Source organism: Pelophylax lessonae (assembly GCF_965119305.1).
Source record: "Pelophylax lessonae genome assembly, chromosome: 5".
Taxonomy (NCBI): domain Eukaryota; kingdom Metazoa; phylum Chordata; class Amphibia; order Anura; family Ranidae; genus Pelophylax; species Pelophylax lessonae.
In genome coordinates, this window is record NC_138772.1 from 76,129,430 (window position 1) to 76,146,074 (window position 16,645).

At 44.0% G+C, this 16,645-nt stretch overlaps 1 protein-coding gene across 8 annotated transcripts in view; it reads left to right on the forward strand.

Moving 5' to 3' along the window:
- KIAA1217 overlaps window positions 1–16,645 on the forward strand; it is a 958,874-nt gene that overhangs the window by 641,060 nt on the left and 301,169 nt on the right. The gene's annotated exons all lie outside the window — the stretch shown is intronic.

Below are 16,645 nucleotides of genomic sequence, written 5' to 3' on the forward strand. Positions count from 1 at the left end.
AATCATTCAATGTGGCCTCACCCGGAGTTCAGGCTGCCACATAGACAATAAATTGTCACCCAATCCAAAATATAAAGGACTGTCATCTTTTGACTATGGCTATACAGCCAGTTTTCCATAACCCTGGACATGACCCCCTCCCCCAGGAACAATCCGGGCACTCAGTCCGCAGTACAGAAAGTCAGTAAGTGGTGATGAATGGAGCGCAGAGGACACAGCCCGCAGCACAGAGAAATTGCAAAGCTTTAAGAGACAAGCAATAGCGTGTTCAGAGAGAAGTGTGAAGTGTCCCCCGAGGTGACAGCTGACAAAAGACGTGATGGACTGAGGAAATGAACCTGCATTTCACTGGCTCCAAAATCTGCGTGTGTATAAATATATATATATATATATATATATATATATATATATATATATATATATTGTCATAAGTATTGGGACACCTGCCTGTACATGCACATTAACTTTAATGGCATCTCAGTCTTAAGGGCCATACACACTATAAGATTTTCTGAAGACTTTTTCCTTCAGATTTACCTTTTCTATGTAGTGCAAGGGCCTGCCAGATTGCATACAAATTGAAAGTGTTTAGGTTTGACCTCATATTATATGGTTTTGGTAAATCTAAAGAAAAAAGTCTTCAGAAAATCTTATAGTGTGTATGGCCCATTAGTCCATAGGGTTCAATATTGAGTTGGCCCCCCCTTTGCAGCTATAACAGCTTCAACTCTTCTGGGAAGGCTGTCCACAAGGTTTAGGAGTGTGTCTATGGGAATGTTTGACCATTTTTCTAGAAGCTCATTTGTGAGGTCAGGCACTGATGTTGATTGAGAAGGCCTGGCTCGCAGTCTCCGCTCTAAGTCATGCCAAATATGTTCTATGGGGTTGAGACAGTTAAATTCCTCCGCCCTAAACTCGCTCCTCCATTTCTTTACGGACCTTGCTTTGTGCACTGGTCCAAATCATCTGGTGGAGGGGGGATTATGGTGTGAGGTTTGTTTTTCAGGGATTGGGCTTGGCCCCTTCCAGTTCCAGTTCCAGGGGTCTTCAAACTATAGCCCTCCAGTTGTTCAGGAACTACAATTCCCATCATGCCTAGTCATGTCTGTGAATGTCAGAGTTTTACAATGCCTCATGGGATGTGTAGTTCAACAACAGCTGGAGGGTCGTAGTTTGAGGATCCCTGTCTTAAGGCATCAGCATACCAAGACATTTTGGAGAATTTCATGCTCCCAACTTTGTGGGAACAGTTTGGGGATGGCCCCTTCCTGTTCCAACAAGACTGCGCACCAGAGCACAAAGCAAGATCCATAAAGACCTGGATGAGCGAGTTTGGGGTGGAGGAACTTGATTGGTCTACAGAAAGTCCTGACCTCAATCCGATAGAACCCCTTTGGGATGAAGTCGAGCGGAGACTGGACGGCCTTCCCAGAAGAGTTGAAACTGTTAAAGCAGGGGTGGGGAACCTATGTCCCGGGGGCCGTATGCGGCCCTCGAGGTCATTTGGTCCGGCCCCCTGTGCAGCTGAGTCTGTGTCTCTCAGCTGATCTGTCAGAACGGAGCCAATGCTCCCTATATAGTTCCGGCTCTGTTCTGACAGTCTGAGTGAGTCACAGGCGGAGTGATATCAAATGCACTCCGCCTGTGACCAATACAGGAAACATCGCCTCTTCCTCCAGCGCGGCGCCGCTACTAGCCAGCATTTCCAGCAAGCAGCACACAAAGCAGTACCAGCCAGAGCCAGCAATACCAGCCAGAGCCCCTAGTACTCACAGCAGTATAAGCCAGAGCCAGCAGTACCCACAGCAGTACCAGCCAGAGCCAGCAGTACCCACAGCAGTACCAGCCAGAGCCAGCAGTACCCACAGCAGAACCAGCCAGGACCAGCAGTACCAGCCAGAGCCAGTAGTACCCACAGCAGTACCAGCCAGAGTCAGCAGTACCCACAACAGTACCAGCCAGCAGTACCTACATCACAGTACCAACCAGCAGTACCCGCAGCAATACCAGCCAGCAGTACCCACAGCAGTACCAGCCAGCAGTACCAGCCTGAGCTGGCAGTACCAGCCAGCAGTACTAGCCAGCAGTACCAGCCAGCACAGTACCAGCCAGCAGTACCAGCCTGAGCCAGCAGTACCCAAGGCAGTACCTACAGCACAGTACCAACCTGAATCAGCAATACCAACAGCAGTACCAGCCTGAGCCAGCAGTACCAGCCAGCAGTACCCACAGCACAGTACAAGCCAGCAGTACCAGCCTGAGCCAGCAGTACCCACAGCAGTACCAGCCAGCTGTACCCATCAGCAGTAGCAGCCAGCTATACCCACCAGCATTACCCGCCAGCAGTTCTTTTCAAAACTTACCACCACAAAGTCGACTGCGCTCCAGACTGACCGACGCAAACCTGGAAAACCAGTTGCGAGTAGCAACATCATCAATACCAGCTAACATCACACACCTCACCAAAGAGAAGCAGTTGCAGCCATCACATTAGGGGTGAGTTAATTAAATTTTTGACCAAATATAATAGGCACATTTTTAAGTTGGTAATTTTGTACGGCCCCCGAATGATTTTATAAATACCCAAATGGCCCTTGGCAGAAAAAAGATTCCCCACCCCTGTGTTAAAGGGTGGGCTAACTCAATATTGAACCCTATGGACCAAGACTTGAATGCCATTAAAGTTCATGTCAATATAGTGTATATAGAGATAGTTATACTGCTATAAGGTATCACTTGTAATCTTTATTTATATTAAAGCCCAACTCCGGGAATTACACAAAAACAACTCTTGCAATGAAACCTAGTCACCATAGGAAGGATGCGACAGGATGACCACACAGGAGATAGGGGCAGAGTGTTGTCACCCTATAACAGTAAGTGCCTGAGCAAGAGCTTTTATGGCAGGATCAGCAGGTGTTATTTTAATGAAAACTGTAAAGATATATTTTGAAATGACATTAATATGCTACAACGTACATGAGATTTCTATAATTGGGTTTACATTCGCTATAAAGTGGAATTTTAGCCTAAGTAATTAAAATTGGTGGACAGGCAGGATTTTTGATGCAGAAGAGACATGCTCTTCTGTATAAAAGCGACTTACCCACCTGTCTGTCCTTATACAATGAGCCAAGAAGCGCAGCTCACTGTACAAATTCAGGAATGCCGAATCTGACTAAACTGATTGACGTCATCCCCACTGCCGGGCAGGGAGCTCGGGACACTGCATTGCTGGAGCTGAGGTGAGCATTCTTCTGCCTTTATAGTGGTTGTAAACCTTTACATATACCCAGTGAAGTGACTGGCCTTACACAGAGATAAAACAAATCATCCTACATAAGTTGTACTTGTTTATCTGCAGTCTTCTGTTCAAAGTCCATAATTTATCAATCTTGTCTGAGCTTTCAGAAAAAAAGAAGTTACTGAGGCTGTCAATCAGCTGGAGGTCCATCCTCTGTCACCTTTTTTATCTTTGTGTCATGCTGATCGCAAAGGAACAGGGCAGCAGTACAGGGCAGCAGAAATGACACTTAAGGCCCGTACACACGTACCGATCGTCGGCATACAAACGTCGGTGGACGAAGGATCTGCCGATTGTACGCGTGTTAGTATGGTGCCTCCGACAGATGTCTGCGCACAATCCGCGGACAAAAGTCTTTCGTGCAAACATGAAAATATTTGTATGCCGACACCAGAACGGACGATTGTTCGCCTGTCAGTACACAATTCGGCCGACAGACCGCAGATTTGCAAGGCTGGGCATGCTCAGAAAATAGAAAACACAGGGAAAGTTAACCATTACATGACATCACTTCTGCAATCGGCGGACAAAATTCTTGTGCTGTCCTTGTGCTGTCTTTGCACTTTTCAGCAGACACCGACATCCCGGGGAGAAAAGAGGAACATTTGTAAGCCGACCATCGGTACGTGTGTACGGGGCTTTAGTGCTCTCGATTGAGACAAGTACACACTATGGAGAGATATGCTTTGTTCATATTTCAGTCGTAGGTTTACAACCATTTTAAAGCTGATCTCCAGGAGAATACAAGAATCATGAGCATTCTTCCTATAATGTTGGTGTAATTTGTGTATGGCTAGATCTGTGCAGTAATCCAGAATGAAACGTTCACTCTGCGTAAAAGCTTCCTGTAATAAAGACCGGTCACCACTGCTCTCTCTCCTTGTGCAGAGGGACTGGTCTTGTCTCCGCCCCCTCCTGAAGTTTTCTGCAGGCAGCCTGTAGTAGGTGGAGTTTGCTGGGACCCTCCCACAGCTCTGCTCTCTGCACAGCCTATGTACTGCACAGTGATGTCACTGCTACTTTTACTAAGTAATATTTGGGTCTAAAAAGTCAATTTTTATAGATTGTGGCTATTGAGGAATAAACGTTTTATGCCTGAAGTTCAGCTTTAAAGATAAGTGCACTTTGAGATACAGCACATACTTACTTGGATGGAACACTGCAGCAGGCCGTGGCTGTCATATTACTGGAATGTATACATCTGGTGCAGGGGTAGGTTGGATACTTTATCGGAAAGTGCACTCATCCTCTAAGAATCCTATAGGGTATCTAACATAAGAGCTGGTCTTAAATCTGGTTGGGGGTGAGTGGTGCAGGTGAGTTCAGACAGGCCTCCCATCTGGTATGACATTTTTGTGGGAACCCCCTGTGTTGGTGAGTACATTTTCTTCTTTCTAGTAAAGAGTTAACAGTATTTTTTTATTGACTATATGTTGGTAGGGTCTTGTTCTGAGAACTTGGATGGGGTATGGGACTAAGTGGTTGGAATAAAGACCCAGACAGGTCCTCTTTAAATGGAACATTTAGGTTCACATGTAAATGGTCGGAAGTTCCAAATGTCAGGCCATTTTAAAATCCTTGTCGGTGTGTATCGGTGTTATGATAATAGTTTTGCATTGTTGGCATTTCCCCGCAGTTAGTAAGGGGAATATGTAATATATGCAGAAGAGATCGCTTGTATAATACATTGTTAATGCCGCATCTGTGCAGGGACACAGGACTGCGTAAAGTCACTGCGCCAAGTTGCCATAGCGCCCGTAAGTTATTCAGGGAGCATGAAGTGCTTGGCATGGCTGATGTTTTGCTTGTTAATTTAAGACCCTGGATTACATTTGATCACTGGGCTAATTTTATTCTCAGTGTGGCACTCTGCATAACAGAGGAGTTTTTCTTCTTTTATTTCTTCATTTAAGTGGAACTAAACCCTCCTCTCCTTTACAGAAAAGGAAGCTGCCATCTTAGCCTCTGATTGATCTGCAGTTCACATGGTGCTGCACATGGGATCAGTTATGACATCAGCCATTTAATGGCTTGACAGTTCAGCTGAAAGCGCAAGCAACTGTGACAGTTGTCATTACCAGCATGCCTTGAATCTACTGTTTTAAGAAACCAAAGGTTTTTTTTTTTTTTTTTACTTTAATGCATTTTAATGCATTATGCATTAAGGTAAAAAAACCTTCCAGTTGCTAAATGTTTACCTGTATCGATCCAGCGCTGTGCCCATCTGCAGATCTTCTCTCCCCTCTCACAGGCTCCTTCTGCTGTCAGTCAAATCCTAAGAGTGGGGGGGGGGGGGGGGTGGAGATGAGCCACGCTATGTGTGACTCTCATTGGCCATAATGGCAGCAAGCCGAAGGCTGCAGCTATTCACATCTGTCTGCACAGCCAGCGATTTCCTGCGATGATCGCTGCTGGACACACTTCATGGTGCCCCATCTTCCTTTGTGTTCTTTGAAGGAATTAGCAGCACAACCCTAAATCCAAGGACCAGTGTGAAATGCTGCCTGCTGGGGACGTCCTCCATGTACCCGTTGCAGTGCTGTTTTGTCTCACCTGAGTCAGAAGGAGACTAGAAGGCAGCTACCAGATATACTAAAATGCTAGTGGTGTCACATTACATAGTTACATAGTTAGTCTGGTTGAAAAAAAGACACAAGTCCATTTATTTCAACCAATAAAAAGGGGGGAAAAAATCGTAAAAAAAAAACAAAAAAAAAACAATCCTACAATCCTATATACACAATTGATCCAGAGGAAGGCGAAAAAACCCAGCAAAGCATGATCCAATTTGCTCCAGCAGGGAAAAAAATTCCTTCCTGAGGCAATCGGATATTCTCTGGATCAACTTTACCTATAAATATTAGTACCCTGTTATATTCTGTACATTTAGTAAAGAATCCAGGCCTTTTTTAAAGCAATCTACTGAGCTGGCCCAACTCTTAGAGGGAGTCTATTCCACATTTTCACAGCTCTTACTGTAAAGAAACCTTTCCGTATTTGGAGATGAAATCTCTTTTCCACCAGATGTAAAGAGTCCCCCCTTGTCCTCTGTGATGAGGTTAAACTGAATAACTCACTATATGGACCACTTATTTAATTTTACATGTTAATCATATCCCCCCTTAATCTTCTCAAGAGAAAATAAATTCAGTTCATCTGATCTTTCCTCATAGCTGAGGTCCTCCATGCCTCTTAGTTTTGTTGTTCTTCTCTGCACTTTCTCCAGTTCCCCGATATCTTTAATACAAGAAAGGACTTTGCTCGCTTTGGAAACCGCAGCTTGGCATTGCATGCTATTATTAAGCTTATGATCTACCAGAACACCCAGATCCTTCTCCACCATTGATTCCCCCAGTTCTACTCCTCCTAGTATGTATGATGCATTATCAACTTGTCATGTGACCTAGGCCTTGGCATAAGTCACAAGTGCATAGAAAAGGTTATTTAACATTTTTATAAAGAAGAGAAATAATAGAGAAACTAGTTTATGGCATAACTGTGTCTTTAAAATGTAAACTTGTTCGAAGTGCTGCACCTGCATTTGTTATCCCGGTAAACAATACTGAGTAGGCCCAAATGCTGCAAGGGCTCCCTAGCAATGCAACAAACTAATAAACAATCACTCCCTCGTCTCTGTAGACAAATGATCAATTTGTGGCACATGTGCGGGGGATTAATTACTGCTCATATATAGGGCCCCTTCTGTTTCCTGCATACTGTCGGGAACTCGGTAACGTCGCCGTAGAATTCACCAGCGTATGTTCAGCCCACACTGTGTCGGGTGGAAGAGTTGAGCAGTGTACTAGCCTGTCATCTCCTCAACTCTAAATTATTCAGTCATCGTGACAAGTCTTCGCATCTTGTCTTGAATGGGATGCCATGCTAGACCATGGCAGCCAAATTCAAGCTAACACATACTGTGTAAATGATGACGGGTGCTTGTTCAAGAGATGGTACAGTTTGTACTGAGAGAATCCTGAGAATTTCCTGAGCTTGTTCTTTCTTACATACAGATTTTATGCATTTCGTCTCCCTAAAATGAGTACAACACTTACATTTATATATATATATATATATATATATATATATACACACTGCTCAAAAAAATTAAAGGAACACTTTTTAATCTGAGTACAGCATCAAGTCAATTAATCGTTAGGGATATTGAACTGGTTGGTTAAGTAGCAGAGGGGGTTCTTATTTAGTTTCAGCTTTGGTGTTAATGAAACTAACAACAGGTGCACCAGATGGGCAACAATGAGACAACTCCCAAAACAGGAATGATTTTACAGGTGGAGGCCACTGAATTGTTTTGCATTTGGCTAGGATCAGTGTTACTACTGATAGCGTAAGGCGATACCTGGACCCTATAGAGGTTGCACAGGCAGTCCAACTCCTCCAGGATGGCACATCAATACGTGCCATTGCCAGAAGGTTTGCTGTGTCTCCTAACACAGTCTCAAGAGCATGGATGAGATTCCAGGAGACAGGCAGTTACTGTAGGAGAGCTGGACAGGGTCTTAGAAGGTCCTTAACCCACCAGCAGGACTGGTATCTGTTCCTTTATGCACAGAGGAACAGGATGAGCACTGCCAGGGCCCTGCAAAATTACCTCCAGCAGGTCACTGGTGGGAATGTCTCTGACCAAACAATCAGAAACAGACTTCAAGAGGGGGGACTAAGGACCCGGTGTCCTCTAGTGGGCACTGTGCTCACTGCCTGGCACTGTGGAGCTCGATTGGCATTTACCATAGAACACCAGAAATGGTAGGTCCACAACTAGTGCCCAGTGCTTTTTACAGATGAGAGCAGATTCAGTAATGGTCTGGGGAGGCATATTTATGGATGGCCGCACAGACCTCTACAGGCTAGACAATGGCATCCTGACTGCCATTAGGAATCGGGAAGAAATCCTTGGACCCATTGTCAAACCCTACGCTGGTGCAGTGAATCCTGGGTTCCTCCTGGTGCACAACAATGCCTGGCCTTATGTGGCAAGAGTATGCAACCAGTTCCTGGAGAATGAAGGAAGTGATACAGTTGAATGGCCCCCACGCTTGCCTGACCTAAATCAAATAGAACACCTGTGGGACTTTATGTTTCGGTCCATCCGACGCCGCCAGGTTGCACCTCATTGTGTTCAGGAGCTCAGTGATGTCCTGGTCCAGATCTGGGAGGAAATACCCCAGGACACCATCCGTGGTCTTATTAGGAGCATGCCCCAAAGTTGGTCAGGCATGCATACAAGCACATAGGGGCCATACAAACTACTGAGTACCATTTTGAGTTACTGCAATGAAATTTCAGCAAAATGGACTAGCCTGCTGCATCATTTTTTCACTTTGGTTTTTGGGGGTGCCTTTGAGTAATTTTCATTTCCATCAAAATTTCCATCAGATCACTGGAGTAGGGGTGTCTAGCTTCTGGGAGCATCCACCACTTCTGGTATATGCATAGTTACAGTGGTCCAAGCTAGTCCAATACAACTATGTATAAAATATCCATATCTGGAATTATTCTTTAAAAGAGAAGTATGGCCAAATCATATTTGGCCATACAGCTCTTGTGGGTCACAGCAGTACTTGCTGGCCCACTGTCAGCTGATGTGGCAGAGCTGCTCCAGGCTCTGGAAAGATCCTGACAATATTGTCAGTTGCACCTTCTCCCTCCTTGACAGTCACTGCTCTCCACTCCGAGCAAACCAAGAACTGCGATCAGTGGTCGTGATGCCTCGGTTTTCGGTCTTAGAGCCGACATGGGACAGGTGTAGCATCACACTGATGGTATGTATGCTTATTTTTTTTTTTTTTAAAACCCCATACTTCTTCTTTAACTTAGTGCAGGAGTTCCCAAACTGTGGGTCGGGACCCACTGGTGGGTCGAGAGCTGCATTTGAGTGGGTCGCTCTGAGCCAGAAATCACTGAGAGCGGGCCCACTTAAATTGTGATGTGCGAGCCTGAGCAAATTACAGAAAGCCAGAGCAGTCAAATCGCGATGTATTCAGGACCCCACCCACAAAGCTTACGGAGGCTGGTCTGCATTTCCCGCAAGGAGGATACTTGCATCAGTGAGTACGTATGTGGGCTGTTTTGTAGGATATGTTCATGGGGTGCAGAGCCAGCTCCTTGGTCCTGCTGGAGGCAGCGATGGTGGCTAGACTGGAGGCAGGATTCTCTCAGCTATAGCGGGCAGAGATGTCAGCCTCGGTGTCATAGGAGGACCAGGTGGCCCGGCGGTGTCAGGAGTTCATGGCCTCTTCTGTGACCCCAGTAGAGGATTTGAAGGAGAAGAGCCAGGAAACCAAGACCAGCATAGCGCTCCTCATCATGGAGACTCTGGGTGAGGTGTGCTGGGCCCTGGAGAGGGCAAACAGGGGCTTCACCTTCACTGTGGACTGCTGGGAGAGGAAGGAGGGTGAGTGCCGTATAGTCTGCTGATCACTGTCCTGGGGTGGTTGATTTCCGTTCTCTGCTTGCCTTATACTGTCTAAGAGGGTGTTGATTACTTACAACTCCGCTTATAAGCCACACATGCCGCAGGTTTCTGACCCCTCACTTAGAACATCTGGCAAGTGTATTCAATAATAAATTGAAAAGTAGTAAATTGATATTTTTAATTTAACATCCCCCTCCCTTTAAAATATGCATTATTATTATTTGCATTTATATAGCGCCAACAAATTCTGTAGCACTTTACAATATTCAATTACAAGCAAGTGGGTCCCGAAAAATAACTGTATACAGAAGTGGGTCTCGGCCCAAAAAAGTTTGGGAAGCCCTGACTTAGTGCATCTTCCAGAAACTGATTGCTTACAGAAGATTGTTTTCAAACTGAGAGTTAAGAGGGTGAAGGTCCACTTTAAGCTGGTCATTCACATCCAAAAAAATGTTCAGTGGGTGGCACTGTCAGCCCCACTCCACCAAACCTCCTTCAAATGACATATCGAAGGAGTCAGGTGGAATATTGTCAGCCAAACATTCCCTACATCCAGTAGGATTCTGGCACAACTGGCAGTACTAGATGTCAGAATACAATAGCCGCAGCAGGAGTTTTGTCTATCCCTGTTGTTTAGCATGGATAGAGGAACCTGTTAGATTTTCTTTTGTTATGTCCATAGGCTGAATGAAAGAAATCTATAGCTGTATAGTGAAGAAGGGTGTTCTTAGATTGATGCTCAGTGGAGAATTGCGCTCTAGATTGATGGTCAGTCAGTGGTGGATTTATAATTGTGCAAAAATGGCATCTGCCCTCGGCCCCCTGGCAGAAGAGGGCCCCCCTCTATACAAAATAATATAAAACAATTTAATAAATGATATAACATAATACAAAAAAATACAATAGTATATAATAAAAATTGCTTTCTTTTATTAAAGGTATCTTGGGGAATATTATTTTATTTTACTTATTTATTAATTTCAGGTATTTATACTGCGCTGTCAATTTACGCAGCGTTTTTGCTTCTATCACCGGTAAACGTTTTTTCTCTAGACTGGTATATTGTATTATTTTTAAAAATCAATATTGGCGGCTAAAGTGAACCACATATAGGGGTTGATTTACTAAAGGCAAATATACCGTGCATTCTGCAAGTGCAGTTGCACTCTTTTTTTTTTTTAATTAAATGTAAATGAGGTGAAACGTCACTTTGTAAAGAATACCCAGCTGTAAGGAAAATTTAAAAAAGCAATTTTGCTTGCATATAATTGGATAATGGAAATAAGCATAGCTTCACCACATTTACTAAGCTCAGGGGGAAATGAGTGCAACTGCATTTGCAAAGTGCACAGGCGGTTTGCCTTTAGTAAATCAACCCCATAGAGTGCTTAGGCTGTAAATGAAGGTGGCCTATGACTGCGTGTGTGCGTGTGTATGCCAGACCACCAAATGATGTTGCGCCATGCATTTTGAAAATGGGTGACTTCCTTTGAGAATTTGAAACAACTCTGTGTATGAGACCCTCCCCCCAGTCTGAAGTGCCCCCAGGATCCCCTTTGGGTTAGGAGAAGAAGGCACCTTCTTACATAGTTACATAGTTGGTTAGGTTGAAAAAAGACACCAGTCCAACCTATGATGTGTGTGTGCAAGTGTGCGTTTATGTCAATAGTACATTGTATACCCCTGTATGTTTTGGTCCTTAAGGTGCCATCTAATCGTTTTTTTAAATTATCGATGCTCCCTGCTATTACCACTGCTTGTGGAAGAGAATTCCACATCCTTACCGGTCTGACAGTAAAGAAGCCTCTACCAGTTTAAGGTTAAACCTCTTCTTTTCTAATTTTAGTGAATAACTGCGTCTTTTTAAATTCCCTTTCACTGAAAAAATGTCCCCTATGCTAGGGTCACCAGTGCAGTATTTAAACATCTATATCATATGCCATCTCAAGCGTCTCCTTTCCAGAGAGAATAAGTTCAAAGCTTGTAGCCTTTCCCCATAGCTGAGGTCCTCCAGTCCCTTACAATAGCAGTCAATGGGAAAAAATGCCCCTTACACCCCAGCGCAGCGTTTGAAAGTCTGTACCTTGGCACTGAAGACGCCGACTTGCACGAAACTGCAGGAACTAAATGATAAGATCCTAACCCGCTGGTATAGGGTGCCTTCGGTGTTGCACAAAATTTTTCCGGACACAACGGACGTCTGTTGGAGGTGTCAGGAGGGGGAGGGCACAATGTTCCACATTTTTTGGTCTTGTCCCCGCCTTCGGACCTTTTGGAAGGATGTCAGGACTCTTTTGGGGGAACTTTCAGACCGGGTTGTCCCAGACATTCCGGAATTCTTCCTTCTCCAAGTATCTCCTATGCCGATTTCCAAGAGCAAGAAATCGATTATTCCCCATGTACTGTGCGCGACGAAAGCTTGCATCCCGATGCTTTGGAAGTCGACTAGGGTGCCTACGATTAAAGACTGCATGCACAGGATGGAAGACATTAACCGCATGGAGGATCTTACCCTTACGAAGCAGCACCGCAGAGACCGATATGAGAGGATTAGGGGATACTGGAACGTCTTTGTACTTTCTGACAAGGGGAAATCGCTGATGTGCGACTAATTCTGGGCCGGTTGCCGCCGGAGGGATGATCCATGCGGGGGGTTCTCCCTCCTCCTTCCCCCCCCCCCTTTTTTTTTTTTCTCCATCTACTCTTCTAATTCTGTCCTACCAACTACCTTCTTTTTGTTTTCCCTTTCCCACCTCTTGTTTAAATTAGGGAGTGACGGTCGGGAGGGTTCTCTTTTTCGATTACAAGCTGTCAAGATGTTCCATACAGTGTCTAGCCACGGTAGGGTCTGTGGGAATAAGGTTGACTTTCCCCTGGGATAGCTAGTTATAATACGCACTGAACTGTTCACTGACCCAATGCTATGTTTTGATGCTAGGTTCTTGTCTTAGTACTGTTTCTTGTTGTACTTTATTGACATATGTGCATTATGGTTGTCTTGCCTGCCGTTTCTCCTTTTAAATAAATAAAATATTTGAAAAAAAAAATGCCCCTTACATTAGTGGTCAGTGTAGTGCCCTCTCACATTGATAGTAACTGCTCCCATGCCACTGGCCCAGCCAAGTGACATTAATGGTGGAATTATCCTGTAACTTGTAGGCAGGAGATCAATCTGCTCACTGCTCAATGAATCCTTAGCAATTGTAGGAACCCTGTTGGAGAATGGCTGGTCTATAGGGTCTATCTAACACTTCTTCCAGTAGACTATCTAACATGTTCCAATCACATTGGAAATCAGACAGAATGTTTTTTTTTTGAGTATCAGAACATTAATAGTTCCTGTAGAAGGATTAGAATGCTCTCACACTGCTCAGTACAATGGAGAAACTTCAAATCAGAATGCATTGAACATAGCATTACCGCAGGGCAGACAATAAGGGACTGTGAAGGTAATCCTGGTAGATTGTCTTCTTGTTCCTCACTAAGATTGGGTCTGAATACCTATCACAAAGGAGCTCTATTAATACCAGCACAGCAGAAGTGATATAAATAAGGTGATCAGAGCTGATACAATGTACTTTTTACAAGAGAAAAAAAAAAGGAGAGTCCGGATTAGCGTAGCCGAAGAAATGCCATTAATGTATACAAAGCAAAGGCTCAGATCAGCGAGTGTTATCAAAATGAGCTTAGCCGTTCAATCCCTCTTAGGGACGTCTATTTATTCTACAAAATAATAACAGTCTGGTTAAAGTAACAGCTTACTTATTACTTACATTTCCAGATTTTGATATGGCAGATAGAAAGATCACACTAATAAATGAAGAGTGAATTGCACCGTAACTTCTAAGGTGCCAAAACATGAAAGGTGTAAGAGGTCGTCAAATCTTGTCGTTAAAATGTTTTCTTTTTGTTAAGTCTTTTCAGGCAGTTAATAAAAGGATGATGGATGATAAGGGAAATTAAAGAAAAAATACTCCACGCCCCAAAATATCTAGACATTCTAGAAACGTGCTTATTTTATTAACCAGAGGGCTGGAAACTAAGCAAACTAAGGAAACTAGAAACTGAGCATTAAAGTGGAAATAAACTATAAAAAAACTGGAAGCAGGCAGCTCATTATTGCTGTAGAGACATGCAATGTTATTTTTTAATTAACTGGGGGAACTTTTACATACATACTGGGTAATGTTCTAAGTAGCTGTTTTTAATGAAGCACCTTGTTGTCTTAGGTCTACTTTTAGTCCTTTAATTACATTTGCAGATGACCAGTATCATCATCGTTTTCCATCAGCAGTCACCCTTCCTTTCCCACGGGGTGGGGAGACCTCGGATCTGGACAGGACTTATCATGCTGAGCATTTCTTCCTTTAGCATGATACTTATTCAAGGACTTTTCCTTCCTTACCTCCTGCGCTATCATCCTCCATCCGCCCTGACACTCAGCTCAGATCAGATTATATGTTTTTCCCCTCTAGCTGTCTGCTGGTCTCTTCTTTCTGCTGGCAGGGAGCTGTGGGTTGGGTGGAATTTAGGAAACTTGCTTCATTAAAAAGTTTTCCTGCGCGGGGACCTTTAACTCAGGTATTCACATCTTATGCCTCGTACACACGCAACGATTATCGGCCGAACGATCGGCCGTCTTTTGTCCAGTGTTGTTGTGTTGGTTGAAGTGTGCTCTAGACTGCACACAAATTTTCTCAGCCAACAAAAACCAACTTCAGAAGTGATGTCATGTGCTGGTTTACTTTCCGTGTGTTTTTTCTTCTCTGAGCATGCCCAGTCTTGCTCATCAGATTTTTGTCTGCCGAAATCTGTACTGACTGACGGAAAATCAGCCGTTCTGTTGACACCAACAAAAATTTTATAGCCTGCACACCAGATTTTGTTCGGCCGAAAAGTTGGATTCAGTTGTTGAAAGCATCATACTAACAAGCCGAAAATCGGCCGATCAGACGTTGGCCGAAAATTCACGGCCAACTATCGATGCGTGTGTACGAGGCATTAGGATACGCAGGGGAAGCCATGTGTGTGAAGGTACTAAAGGAGATGACAGGCAGTAGAATAGGCAGGCTGGTAGTTTTGTTGGCAGGCTTTGCCACGCACCACTCACAAGGGATAACAATCCTTGGTCCAAGTAACAACTTCTCAATAAAACAGTCCTGATGGGCAGCCATATCCTTAAAACAATGGATAAGAAGATATCTGCCAAAACAATTTTTTCAGGTTTGAATAGAGTGGAGAGGGATGAGTACACCTGTCAGGTTTTTATAGCTGTCTGTGTCCCAGTTAGGAAGATTCAACCTCTCTATTTGTCACATTTACCATTATCAACGAAAGCGAAAGTGCAAAAAAAATGCCCAATTTTGGATTGCTCCCAGGACAGCAATAAAGGGGAAATCTTCCCATGGGGACACTAGTTCTGGTGCTGTCCACTGTGGAGGGATTTCATCTTGCTTCCTGTTTTGGTTTTGGAACAGGATGTGAAGAGAAATCTCTCCAATTAGATACAGATGGCAAAAAAAAAAACTGACAGCGGTTATACCCTCTCTTACTCTATCCAAAATTAAAAAAAGTTTTGCCTTTAGCTTTACATAAAATGAGCTGTCTGAGCCCAGGACCTGCAGTGGTTCATGGCCATGAGTGAGAGGTGGTTCAGTCATGGTACTTTACTCCTTTCTTAATCATCATAGCAAAAAGAAGAATCAGGTCACATGTAAGAAGATTTTCCAAAAAGCTGGAAAATATTCCTGTGCGAATACAAACTTCAAACTGCAATAATTGCTTCAGATTATCAAGTCACCTGTGGTCACCCTCAATCTATAGCAGGAACACTGCAGGTAATCATAGGTTTCCCCACATACTCATGGCTTGCAGGTTTCTTTGACAGGGGTTTTTGCATCAACAGCTTGGCTTTGAATTCTCTCTCCAGCACTCCACCCACAACAGGTGCCAACGGGTCACTCTGAGTGTGGATTTAGGTTTCATAACAGGAGTCTCACTTGACTTACTCAGAGCAAACACCCACATAGTCCTCAGGGGAACACACTTTCTTTCGAAAGCGAACCTGCGCCCAGGCTGTGAACATTCAAGTACAGTATTTACATATTCACAAGCAGACCCTTACTGACCTCTGTAGATATAGGCACTGTGGAGTGATTACAATAAAGTCATCCAAGCCTTTCTCTCAGCAGCTTGGATCAGCCTGCTTCCCCCAACCAGCAGTCTGTCAGCGGCATTCTAACTTTTTAATCCTAAATTTAAATACAGAACATGAGTGCTGGGTGGAGGAGCTGAGCTGCTGAGAGAACAACACAAACCACTTCAGTGCTTCTGTTGTGAATTTTGAACATCACTTACTACACAGTGCCTGTAGCTGCAGTGGTCGGTAGGGCTTGTTTTACAGTTAGTTTACTGCTTATTAGGAATATGTAAATAGCCTGGCCTTAAAGTGTTCACCTTTACAACAATAATGTAACAATAAACTAACACCAGTCACCCTCCCTACCCCCCTGGTCCCCGCTGTACTTACCTCCGGGGTTGCCAAGCTGTGAATTAGCCCTGTAAAGAAAAATTGTATTTTTTCCATCTAATTTAAAAAAATCACGTTGATGTCCTGGAATTTACAGAGGCCAGTGTATTCTCCACACACCACCCTGATCCACTATCTACCCACATGAGAAACACCTCCCTACAATGCATCGCTGGCTGACTCAATGACCGAACATGGGCTTTAGGGAAGCGTACATAGCTCTGTGTTAGTTTTGACTTGCTCAATAATTAAAACTTGCCCTATCATTGGTGTCTATAGGAAGAATAGTGCCCCATTATTGGTATCAGTGGGAGGAATAGTGCCCCATCATTAGTGTCTTTGGGAGGAATAGTGGGAGGTCTTTGGGAGGAATAGT